The following is an 11,691-nucleotide window of genomic DNA, read 5'->3' on the forward strand; positions in this document are numbered from 1 at the left end:
GAAATTAAAGCATTGTTATGAGCAGTCAAAGCATAAGAATGAATCTCAACAGGAAGGAAATGGAAAGGGAAATGTAAAGGTAAATGGCAGCTAAAAGAACAAGGCCTCATAATGCAGAAGAAGAGAAAATGGCACCACAAAAAAAGTTGAATGCAGTTAGACAGGGACATGGGTCACAACAGTAGCATAAAGGTGATGGTACTTGGGCGGTTAGATTTGGATATGTGGTAAGAGCATCTCAAGAGAGATTGTTCGTAGAATCAGGATGGAAGGCCTCAGCTATATAGTGCACAGGAGGTGTAGACTGTTGGGGATGTTGGTCAAGTGTTCCTCTTATCTATGCAACATAGGACAACAGATAGGTAGACATCAGGCATCTATCATTGAGATGGATGGTAAGCTTTGTGATTAAGTTTGTTCCTATTTTTATTGACTCTATATCTAATTATAGTTATGTTAGTCCTGACTTTGTGGATAAGTGTGGTTTGAGTAACGAAGCGCATGCAAAATCTTGTCAGTGCAGTTGGCTACATGTACAAAGAAAATAGTTATCATCATGGGTAAGAGCTTGTGCATTTGAGTTGAATGGCATCTCTACATCAGCGCACTTGAATGTATTGTCATTGGGATCATATAGTTTGATATTGGGTAGGACTGCTATACCTTCATAGGACCAGATGGATTGTTATGACAAAGCCATTGAGTGCTTGGATGACAAGGGGAACCAAGAGTCTTACAGGGAAAGAAGAAAGTCACATCAGTTGGGATGGTGACAACTATGTAGGCAAGCGTGGTCACAGCAAAGGGTGGTGTTATTTGCAGTACATATCTCTAGTAACAAAGGTAAAGAAGTTGAGGATGCAGATGTTTTTGAGCATGTAACCTAGTTCTACAACAGTTTCAGATGTGTTTCCCGCAGAGATTTCAGAGTTGACACCTCATAGGAAGTAGACTTTTCTATTAAGTTGGTATTAGGGGAAACACCAACATCAAAAGCAAATATAGGAGGAGCACTCCAAAGTTGGTAGAGTTGAAGTTGCAGTTAAAGGAAATGCTTGACAAGGGATATGCTAGGCCAAGTATATCACCTTGGGGCGCACCGATATTGTTTGTAAAGAAGAAGGATGATACTCTCACACTATGCATTGACTACATGTAGTTGAAACAAAGTGACCATCAAAACAAGTATATGTTGTCGAGGATTGATGATTGTTTAATCAACGAAAGGGAGCAGAAGTGTTCTCGAAGATTGATTTGAGATCCGGATATCATCAGATATGCATTAAAGAGGAGGACATGTACAAGACAACTTTCCAGACCGAGTATGGGCTTTATGAGTTTGTTGTAGTTCTATTCGGTTTGACTAATGCTCCAACTACATTTATGTGTTTGATGAATAGTGTGTTGCGTCCTTATCTGGACAAGTTTTTTTATTGTGTTCATTGATGACATATTGGTATAATTATAAAAATGAGGAAGAGCATGCTGAACAATTAGCATCATTGTTGAGGTTGTTGAGAAAGAATCAGTTGTATGCTAAGCTCAACAAGTGCAGTTTCTTTCAGAACGAGGTACATTACTTGGGACATGTTTTCTCGCATTGGATCCAGAAAAGATAAGGGCTATCATGAGTGGCAACTCCTAGAAAAATGGATGAGTGAGGTCATTCATGGGATTGGTAGGTTATTATAGGACATAATCAGGAACTTCTCACAAATTTCTTATCCTATTACATCATTACAATGGAAAGTAAGAAGTTTTGAATAAACAGAGGAATGTGCGGCCAATTTTGAGTAGTTGAAGTAGTTGTTGACACATATTCAAGTGTTAAATATTGCATATTTGGACAAAGAGTTTGTAGTAAATACAGATGCTTGCAAGAGAGGACTTGGTGGAGTCCTTATGTAGGTTGGACATGTGGTATGCTATGAGTCACGAAAGTTGAATGAGCACGAGCAGAACTACTTGACACGTGATCTTGAGTTGGCAACGATTATACATTTATTGAAGAGGTGGAGACACTATCTTCTTGGAAGGAGGTTTGTATTGATGAGTGGTCATAGTGGTTTGCAGTATCTATTTGACCAACTGAATCTGAATGGAAGGTAGGCTCGATGGATGGCCACGATCAGTGAGTTCAACTTTGAGATCAAGTATATCAAAGCTAAGGAGAACAGTGTCACAAATGCTCTTAGTAGGCGGATACAGGTGAATCATATAGCAGCTATGAGCTCCTATGGGATAGACTTACAAGATCAAATCTTACAGGCATGTCAACCAGATGACAGGTATAGAGAGCTTATGCACAGGTTACAACAGAGTATAGGTATAGGTACAGGTACAGGTACAAGTTTAGGTTTAGGTTTACATTGCACATGATGTGGATTATTGTCTTACAACATATGGATTGGTCGGGTTTAGAGACATGATATATGTGCAAGACAACAGTGAGCTCGAGAAATTGATCTTGACGGAGTTTCATGCGAAACCAAATTCCGGTCACCCAGGCTATCAAAAGACATTGACTGCAGTAAGAAGTTTTATTATTGCCGAATATGAAGAAGGATGTGGCAGAGTTTGTGGCTAGATGTTTGGATTGTCAGCAGGTAAAGGCAGAGTGTAAGCATCTAGGTGGACTGCTACAGCCGATTGTGATTCCAAAGTGGAAATGGGAGGTCATTTCCATGGATTTCATCATAGGTTTGCCCAAGACATCTAGACAACATGATTCCATCATGGTTGTTGTGGACAGGTTGACAAAGGTTGTGCACTTCATTCCAGTGAAGACTACATATTTAGTTAGTGATGTGGCACAAATGTTCATCAGAGATGTGGTCAGATTGAATGGTGTTCCAAAGAAGATTGTGTTAGACATGGATGCAAAGTTCACTTCCAAGTTTTGGAAGGAGTTGTTTGCAGGTTTGGGCACAAAGTTGGCCTTCAGTACAACTTATCATTCGCAGACAGATGGACAAACTGAGAGGGTCAACAAGATATTGGAGGACATGTTAAGGATGTATGGGATGCATCAGTAGTGAAAGTGGGAAGAGTATCTTCCACTGGTAGAGTTCGCTCAACACATTGGGCATCAGGAATCTTTGAAGATGAGTCTGTTTGAGGCATTGTATGGGTGGAGTTGCAATACTCCCATCAGTTGGAGTGATCTGGTTAACAGGGTGTTGATTGGACCGGACATGTTGGTGGAAATGGAACAGGAAATGCAGGTAATCAAGAAGAATCTGAAAGCAACACAAGATAGGCAGAAAAGTTATGTAGATTGGAACAAGTTGTTTAAGGAGTTTCAGGTTGGGGAACATGTGTACTTGTGCATCAAACCAAAGAAGATCTCCTTGTGTATTGGATCATGTGCCAAGTTGGCACCTCGGTTTTGTGGACCTTTCAAGATTCTTGAGAGGATTGGGCCAGTAGCCTATCGACTTGCACTGCCTCCGACAGTAAAAGTCCATGATGTTTTCCATGTGTCATTGCTTAAGAAGTATGTTAAAGATGTTGATCATGTGATTGACTGGTTTGTATTGCAGGTGGAGCCAGATGGAGAATTCCAGCCGGAACCTCAGTGTATATTGCAGAGAAAGGTGCTCATGCTCTGGAACCAAGCAATCGAGCAGGTTAAAGTGTAGTGGAAGCACTTTGGGCTCGATGAAGCTACATGGGAGATGGTGGATCAGATGTGGGCTATGTATCCTTCATTGTTTGCTGGTTGAGGCAAGGCAGTTTTGGTATGATGTTTTGGTATATGATTGGCATATGTTTTGGTGTGATGTTTAGGTATATGTACATATGTATATGGATGTAAATATTGCCATGAGCTATGTTATAAAGCTCCAATAAGCGGTATGGGTGTCATGTCATTATAGTTGTCATGTTGGTTTGCTTCTCAACAGGGTGATCATTATAAATACTGCATCAAGCTATGTTATAAATCTCCATGGGTAGTATGTTTGCTTTTCAGTGGTTTTGTTGAGGTATAGGTGTGGTTGAACACCGAGGACAGTGTCCCCCAAGGGGAGGGTTTTGTAACAACCTTGGTGAAAATTCCATGTAATAAAAGTTAATAAAGAAAAAATAATAACCACGGATTATGGGACACTTATTCCAAGCTGAATGTTGGGAAAAATATCCTAGTGGGTGTTCATTTGGTTTATTATGGCTAAGGAAATTGGCAAAGGCAATGGCTAAGGCATTTGGAAAGGCAAAGTGGCATTAATTGGCATTTTATTTATGAAAATAATGGAAATTAGGAGAAAAGGAAGGTGAAAGGTCATAAGTTGCATGTGAGGAGGAAAATGAAGGAAAAATAATGGAAAATGAAGAAAATAGAGGCCTCATTAATAAAAAGGCTTATGAGGATCAGTTGGTACCTTTTGTCAATTCAGTTTTGGAGCTCTCTCATTATTCTCTCTCTCTCTCACTCTTGGACACTTGGATTTTTCTTGGAGCACTTTGGCATTGGATCAAGAAAGGCAAAGAAGGCAAGAGGAAGGAAGGAGCAAGCAAGGAAGAGCAGCATCAAGCAACTAACAACAGATTCTTTATATTTGACATATTGATTTGCATGCGTGGTTTCCTTACTATATTTGACGTGCATGGTGTTGCATGTGTGTTCTTGGTTCTCTTTTTGTCGTTGGCATGGGTTTTGTCAAGTGTGACAATGTTTTTTAGCCTAGCCTTACCATTTTCGGATAACCATGGTGTGATGGGGTTCTCATGTTTTGGTTGAGCTAGATTTTCATATGGATTCGAAGCTGAGTGAGGTGGATCTCTGAATAAAAGAACACATGGCCTAGTAACCCCTGAACCAGACTGTGGGTTACGGTAAAGCCAGATTTTGTGTTGCCTCGGTGGGCCTAGGAATCTTCGACAGGTGAATGGCGGGATATACAGTAAAGCCTAGAGGTTGGTGCTCTCCATTAGGCCTAGTAATCCTGGATGGGATATACGATAAATCCTAGAGAATGGAGTCTTGGTTAGGGCTTAGTGATCTAGTGTGGATTGCAGTAAAGCTTAGAGACTAAGAGACAAGAAAATTCCTCACGGTGTAGGTGGAGAAATATGGTGGCATTCATGCTTGTTTTGCCCTAGTGATTTGGTGGAGATCATGGTAAAGCCTGTTATTACATGTTTATTGTTTTGGCTTAGTGATCTGATGTGGATTGCAGTAAAGCCTGGTTTCTATTGATGAGGGTGAGGTGGTTTAGCCTCGAGGTGCCCTAGGTTGGTTCTTTTGGTTTGATTCCCACAATCATGCTTGGAATATGGCATAGGGGTGATTGGCTAGAGAGAGATTTGTCTCAACCTCTCGATGGTCAAGTGGAACGTGGTAGTCCCTTACCCGATTGGATTTTGCATTCATTAATAAAAGGCTCTTTCCTTGGTATCTTATGTGTACATGTATTGGTTTATATGTGGATTCTATGGCTGATGTAACCTTATTATTTCTATTGTTAGTATGATGTTATAAACATGTATTATGACAATGATGATGTATGGCTCTCCTCATGTTTTGATTTGTAAATGAATGAACAATGTATCTATGACCTAATAAATGATAATGCAGCTAATGATATAAGGGAACAATTCTTCTTAGTGATTCTCATATAAGTATGAGACCCCTATGCTCAGATCTGTTGTTTAAACCTGTAGATTACATATTTGTGACATGTTTGACGAAATTCTTGTCATGGCTAGTAGGGGTCCAGTCTAGTCCTTGTTGATGTTTTTGCAAATGTATCTTTGTTCCACTGTGAAATTTCATTTCTGAACCTGTCATTGAGTTCTAGGTAGTGACCTGGGCTCTGGGCCTGAAAATGTGGCACAAATCTCGGAGTCATAGGCACATGACTAAGGAGAAAAGTCTCGAGACGCACCCATGCCTTGTTGTGGGAGCGACTGGAGCCTCCCAGATGCACCCTTGTCCATATCAAGGGAGCGTCCAGGGGTTTAATGGTCTAAAAATTCAGTGGGACCCAAGGACTAGTCATGGGGATGACTGGGAAGGCTTTTGGGAGTCCTATAGCAGGTATAGAAGGTTTGTGTTGTGGGTTTCCGTCGATTCCACTTCCTTAAGGTCACCTAGGAGGTTGAATCCCATTATAGTGGCCTCTCGTTGCATATTTACCCCGGTTGGCTGGTTACTTGGGTAGATGTGGGATGAGGGTGTTACAAAAAATTATCATATACATGAGGGATCCAACACTATAAAGTGTCCTATGGAAATGTGTAAAGTGTAGGTTAAATAGATGCCTCAAAGACATTGGAGGAGCCATCAAGGAACTGGAACCTTGTTAACACGAGTTAGTTAATGCAACTAACATTTGACTCTTTCCCAATTTAATGGTATAAACCTTTTGTCGTTGCATGCCAAGTGGCTCTGCTCAAGCTTTTCTTGATATTTATAATCACTCCCAGTATTTGATATCATTTATTTCCTTTATATAGACCCTCAGTATTTACGGGTTTTAGGCATTTAACCTAAAGTTACATTTGATTTGTATGGAGATATTTAAAGCTTGAAGTATGTTGTTTATAATAACTTTATTGTAACAACTAAAATTGTTGAAAAACAAATAGAAACTGAGCTTTAGATAGATTTGTAGTTCAGATATAAGTATATACATCTTTGTAAAGATGACTTGTGCTACACCTTTAATTGTCATTCTACTTCTTGGAACATTGTTACAACTATCAAAAAAGTGATTAGACATTTTAAAATTGATGTAAATATGTTTTATGGAGTGATCGTACACATATGCATTTGGTTCAATTAGTTCTTAATGTGAAAACTTATAAGCACATACTTACAAATTACAGGTTTGAGTGTCAAATGTAGTCATTGTTAGATTGTCGACGAAAATTTTGGGAAATAATGTCGTAGTGTTGATATCCTTGTCATTGTAGTTGTAGTACAATATTGTATTTTGATATCGATATTGAATATATTTTGATTTTTTACATTAAATTGAATATTATATTAAATATATTTTTTAATCAAAATTATTATTGCGTCGAGAGGCGCTCTCCAGCTTGAGATGGAAGAAATGTTGTAAGGTTATGTTATGTTTTTTTTGTAAGCTTAGTAGGATTATATCTTCATCAAGTCCAACTTCTCACGCTGATCGGGGGAGGGGTATCACAAGATTTGAACCCAAGACTTCTGGTTAGGTGAGACTTCATTTCTACAGCCATTGCCAATTGAGCTACCCCAAGCGAACATAAGGTTATGCTATGTTATGTGATGTTATGTAAGCATTTTGACTCGGTCAAATTACATAACGATAAAAATAAAATTACAATACAATAAATAAACTATAAAAATAAAAGTATTAATTAAAAGATCTAGGTTGGGTGAAATTACATAAAAATAAAATAAATAATTATAATTATCTATTATTAATAATTAAACTAGGCTAGATCCATCTTAACTCTGAATCTAGCAAGCACCAAGAGGGATCAAATGTCTTGAGGTGCAAACCTTTTTCAAAGTGAAAAGAGATTTGATCCCTCTCAGTGCTTGGTAGATCCGGAGCTAAAATGGATCTAGGCTGGTATTAAATTAAGTTAAAAATGCATGGCTTTATTCACGTAGAAATTGATATATTGGGTATTATATTTGAAAATTTTCAACTTGAAATAGATTTAAGTTTTTGCACATAGATCCACTCTCCATCCAATATGGAAGAGATGTTGTGTCTTGTTATGTTATGTAAACATTTTGACTTGGTCAAATTACACTAAAAAAAAAACCTCATTTGATCCCTCTTGGTGCTTGGTAGATTAGGAGTTAAGATAGATCTAGACTGGTACAATATTGCTTTGTGTAGTAATTCTTATATCTTTACTATTGTAATTTATGTACAATGTTGCATTTTGATTTTGGTATCAATTATCTTTCTTTTTTTAATTTATTAAATTGAATAATATATTAAGTGTGTTTTTTTTTTAATATTTTTTAGATTTTCTTAAAATTTTAGTTATTCTTCCACAATAAACAAAAGCCATGTGGTGGCAATGTGCAAAAAAGCAAAAGCATTGTGGCTCTTATTTATTTATAATATAATTTATTTAGTGTATAAAGATTAAAACATTTTATATTTTTATTAAAAAAACTACATATTTTTTACAACATTTTAATTTTTTATTTTAGATTTATTAAATGTTGAGAGGATCATTTTTTTAAGTACAAATATTTTTTAAAGTTTTGCATTTTAAAATAAGCTTGCATCTCTAGGGAAAAAGTGGTTTGCACTTTGAAATATTTGATCTCATTGGACGTCTATCCAAAATTAAGATAAATTTAGGCTTGTATAAATTCAAATTTACTATAAAACTTGGATTTTTTAATATTTTATTGTAAATTTGTTTTTTAATATAACATTATACACATGACAACATCTTCTCCATATTGGGTTGTACAGCACCTCTTGGCACAGTCATTTATATAACTCATAATCCTACTTGGCACATCCACCAATTTAAGTGTTACTTAATGCAAGTTTTTTGGAGAAGCTTGACCACCTTATCTTTTCAAAACGCCACATGAATTCATTTGCTATTTGCACTCTCAAATCATCATTGATATGAGATTTGGGATTACATTTACTATCCATATTTAATGTGTTTGGATTTCACTCTCTCTATATTTCCATTCCTTTTATTAGCTTTACCTTTTTCGTTTAGCTCTACAAATCAACAAAATAATTAATCATGGGTTATATATATCTAAATTGCAATGGTATTGGAAACTTATTCTTGAGATTGACTATACCAATGTATGGCTTAGTGACATTCTTAAAAAGAAAACAATAAACATTGAGTGAGCCTAAGGAAATGAGGTTGTTTCTCTTTCTTCGTGTTAATGTATTCTGTTTCGTAACACATATCTAACATATTGATTCATAGTTATATGTTGTATGTATATTATGGCATCCTTGTTACTCCAACGAAGATAATGGGAACAAAACACATAACCAATACTTGAGTGTAGATCGCTCAACAATTCAACAATCTTGAAAGTTGGCGAAGCTCATGGTAAAGATAATGCATAGATTGTTTCATTTCACACAAAATATTGTCAATAATTTTGTTTGGGATAAAAAATTTCTATTAAGCTCACAATTTTTTGTAGTTTGTATGTTCTTGATTGAGTTTAAATATGAACCTTCACAAAATGGACCTTGTCAACATAACAAAACCTAAGATTGGGATTACAATAGTGAGAATTGTGATTTTGTTTATACAATTTTCTCCACCATCAAATCATCACCCCTACATTCTCTGGATTGGTTATTTTTCTCTTCAATTTATATGCATCTTTATCTATAATACCTTTTCATGTTCTTCTTGTTTCTAGTAACACCAACATCAATGTGATGATACTTTGTGTGTCAACTATTTTGAGAATGATCCATAGCTCTATTTCCCTGTGCCTCATCCCAAGCCCAAGATTGATGAAACATATCCTTTAATGCTTTAAGCAACATCTTTTCATGTTATGCTCCAAAAAAAAAAGAAGAGAGTACACACCATGTACACCACCAATGTGAGCATGGAGCACAAATCCAATATGGATAATATAAATAAGTTACACACAACTTCTTAAAGAATAAGACAAACTCCTCCAAATATTGGTTACATTCATACATCAAATTCACATGTCCTCAATAATGACTATATTATCTCTAGATATACATATTCACACATCTCCCATGTGGCCCCTTCATCACTAGGTTGAGCCTATTACATATGTATTTGCATATTACATGTACATTTATCGCCATATATGCCCCCCTTTGGGGTTATACCATATACATTTAACCCAAGATAGGTTCCCCTCAGGGTTAGAACATAGTACCCTAAAAAGGACTATGTCCTCAAAGCTTTTTAGTTAAGGGTGTTACATGTGATGAAACCAAATAATAGGGTTTACTTATATTCCTACATTCTTCTTGGAATTGATGATGATCCATCCATCCAAACTCAATTATTTTTAGCCTTAATTCTTGATGGTTGGTTGTTGCATAATTTTCTTTCCATTAATTCAATATATTGTTGTTCTGAGTTCTCCAATTTGTAGTTATTGTTGGTCTCTGATAACGTCCCGTTGAATAACAATTTAGTGATGCCATGTTCCGCGATTATTTATGAATGTTCCATATTCTTCCTTGATAATGCTAATATTTATCTTCTTGCCTTCCTTGATAATGCTAATATTGATCTTCTTGTCTTTGAATTTTTTCCTTGTAATGAGGATGTCAATCTAGTTTCACATTTGATGGCTTTCCTTCATTCGACATGCCCACTTCATCTATCTTCTTTTCAGAGACAATGACCTCCTCATCCCCTTTGGCTAATCTTTTATCGCTCTAGCCTTTGAGATAATATTATCATATTTGACATGCACATACTCTATAAGGAGCTCTATTTCTTCAAGTATCTTCTTCTAACCTTCTTGAATTTTGTCTTCTCTCTCTTTTTGAAGTTGCAATGTGACCCCATTTTCCAAATTCTAATGCCCTTTTTCAATTATGTACTGCATTTATGATGTTTGAATGCATATTTTCATAGTCATTCATATTGTAGATAAACTTCTGGAGTTGAACTATGCAAGTAGGTTGATGTTTCAACCTAATTGCATAGTTCAACCCCAAAAATCTATATGTATTTATGGTTTTAGTTCATCCGTTTCTAGGGATTCTTCAATCTTCTTACAAATTTCCTCTTCAAGTCTTTTGGTAGTCTCTTCATCTAAGATCCTTATTTCTTCTTGACTTTGATAATGCTTCTTTTCTTCTTTCAATCTCTTGACACCATCTAATAGTTTTCTATTATGGTTTTATAATCTACATATTTATTCATCTTTCTTTCCTAATTATTCCCTTGAATTGTCCCTTTTCTATATCCCCTTGCTACTATTTCCCTATTTTAATTGTTCAATCTCCTTAATGAGTGCTTCATTAAGGTTTTATATCTTAGATAACTCATCACCCTTCTTCTTGATCTCCTCTTTAACTTGTTTTAATTCATCTTGAATTTTATAAAATGCCTCCATTTTTGTATCCTTGCTCTATTTATTCGAGAAGATTTTTTCAAATACTTCCCATGTGATGTTCAATGTAGTATATTTTCAATACAAATCCACCACTCCAATGCTTCATGACAATTTTTTTTTTCCCTTGAAGGATTATGTAACCACCCCTCCCATATCTGAGCTGAGGGCTACTATGACATGACCTGACCTCCTAGCTTCATTAAGGAAGTGGAGTCGACAAATTGAAACTTTACTGACCTCCCTTAGGAGCTACAAGACCCCCAAGAGCTAAAAAACCACTCCAGGTGCCCAAACCCTGAGCTAACTTGCCTTTTTAGTGATATGGGCCCCCATTCGCATGCATGACAAGGCCTCCATGCAACTATAGGCCTCCAGTTGCATGCATAAGCCTGGAAGGTAGTGACTACAACCCAAAATTTCTAGTTCTGAGCATGCGACCTCGGAATCAATGCCACCTTTTCAGGGCCTGACTCCCAACCACTACCCAAAACTTAATGAGACTTTCTAGAATGATATATAACATCAAGACAAATCCATTCATACAAAACTTAGTCAAGAACTTGACCTAACCAAGCCTAACCATGATAGTCATTTCATCAAACATATGGTGAACATGAAATCTA

Source organism: Pinus tabuliformis, chromosome 9 (assembly GCF_031772625.1).
Source record: "Pinus tabuliformis cultivar Carrire ecotype Pingquan chromosome 9, CPIR1, whole genome shotgun sequence".
In the NCBI taxonomy this organism is placed as follows: Eukaryota; Viridiplantae; Streptophyta; class Pinopsida; order Pinales; family Pinaceae; genus Pinus; species Pinus tabuliformis.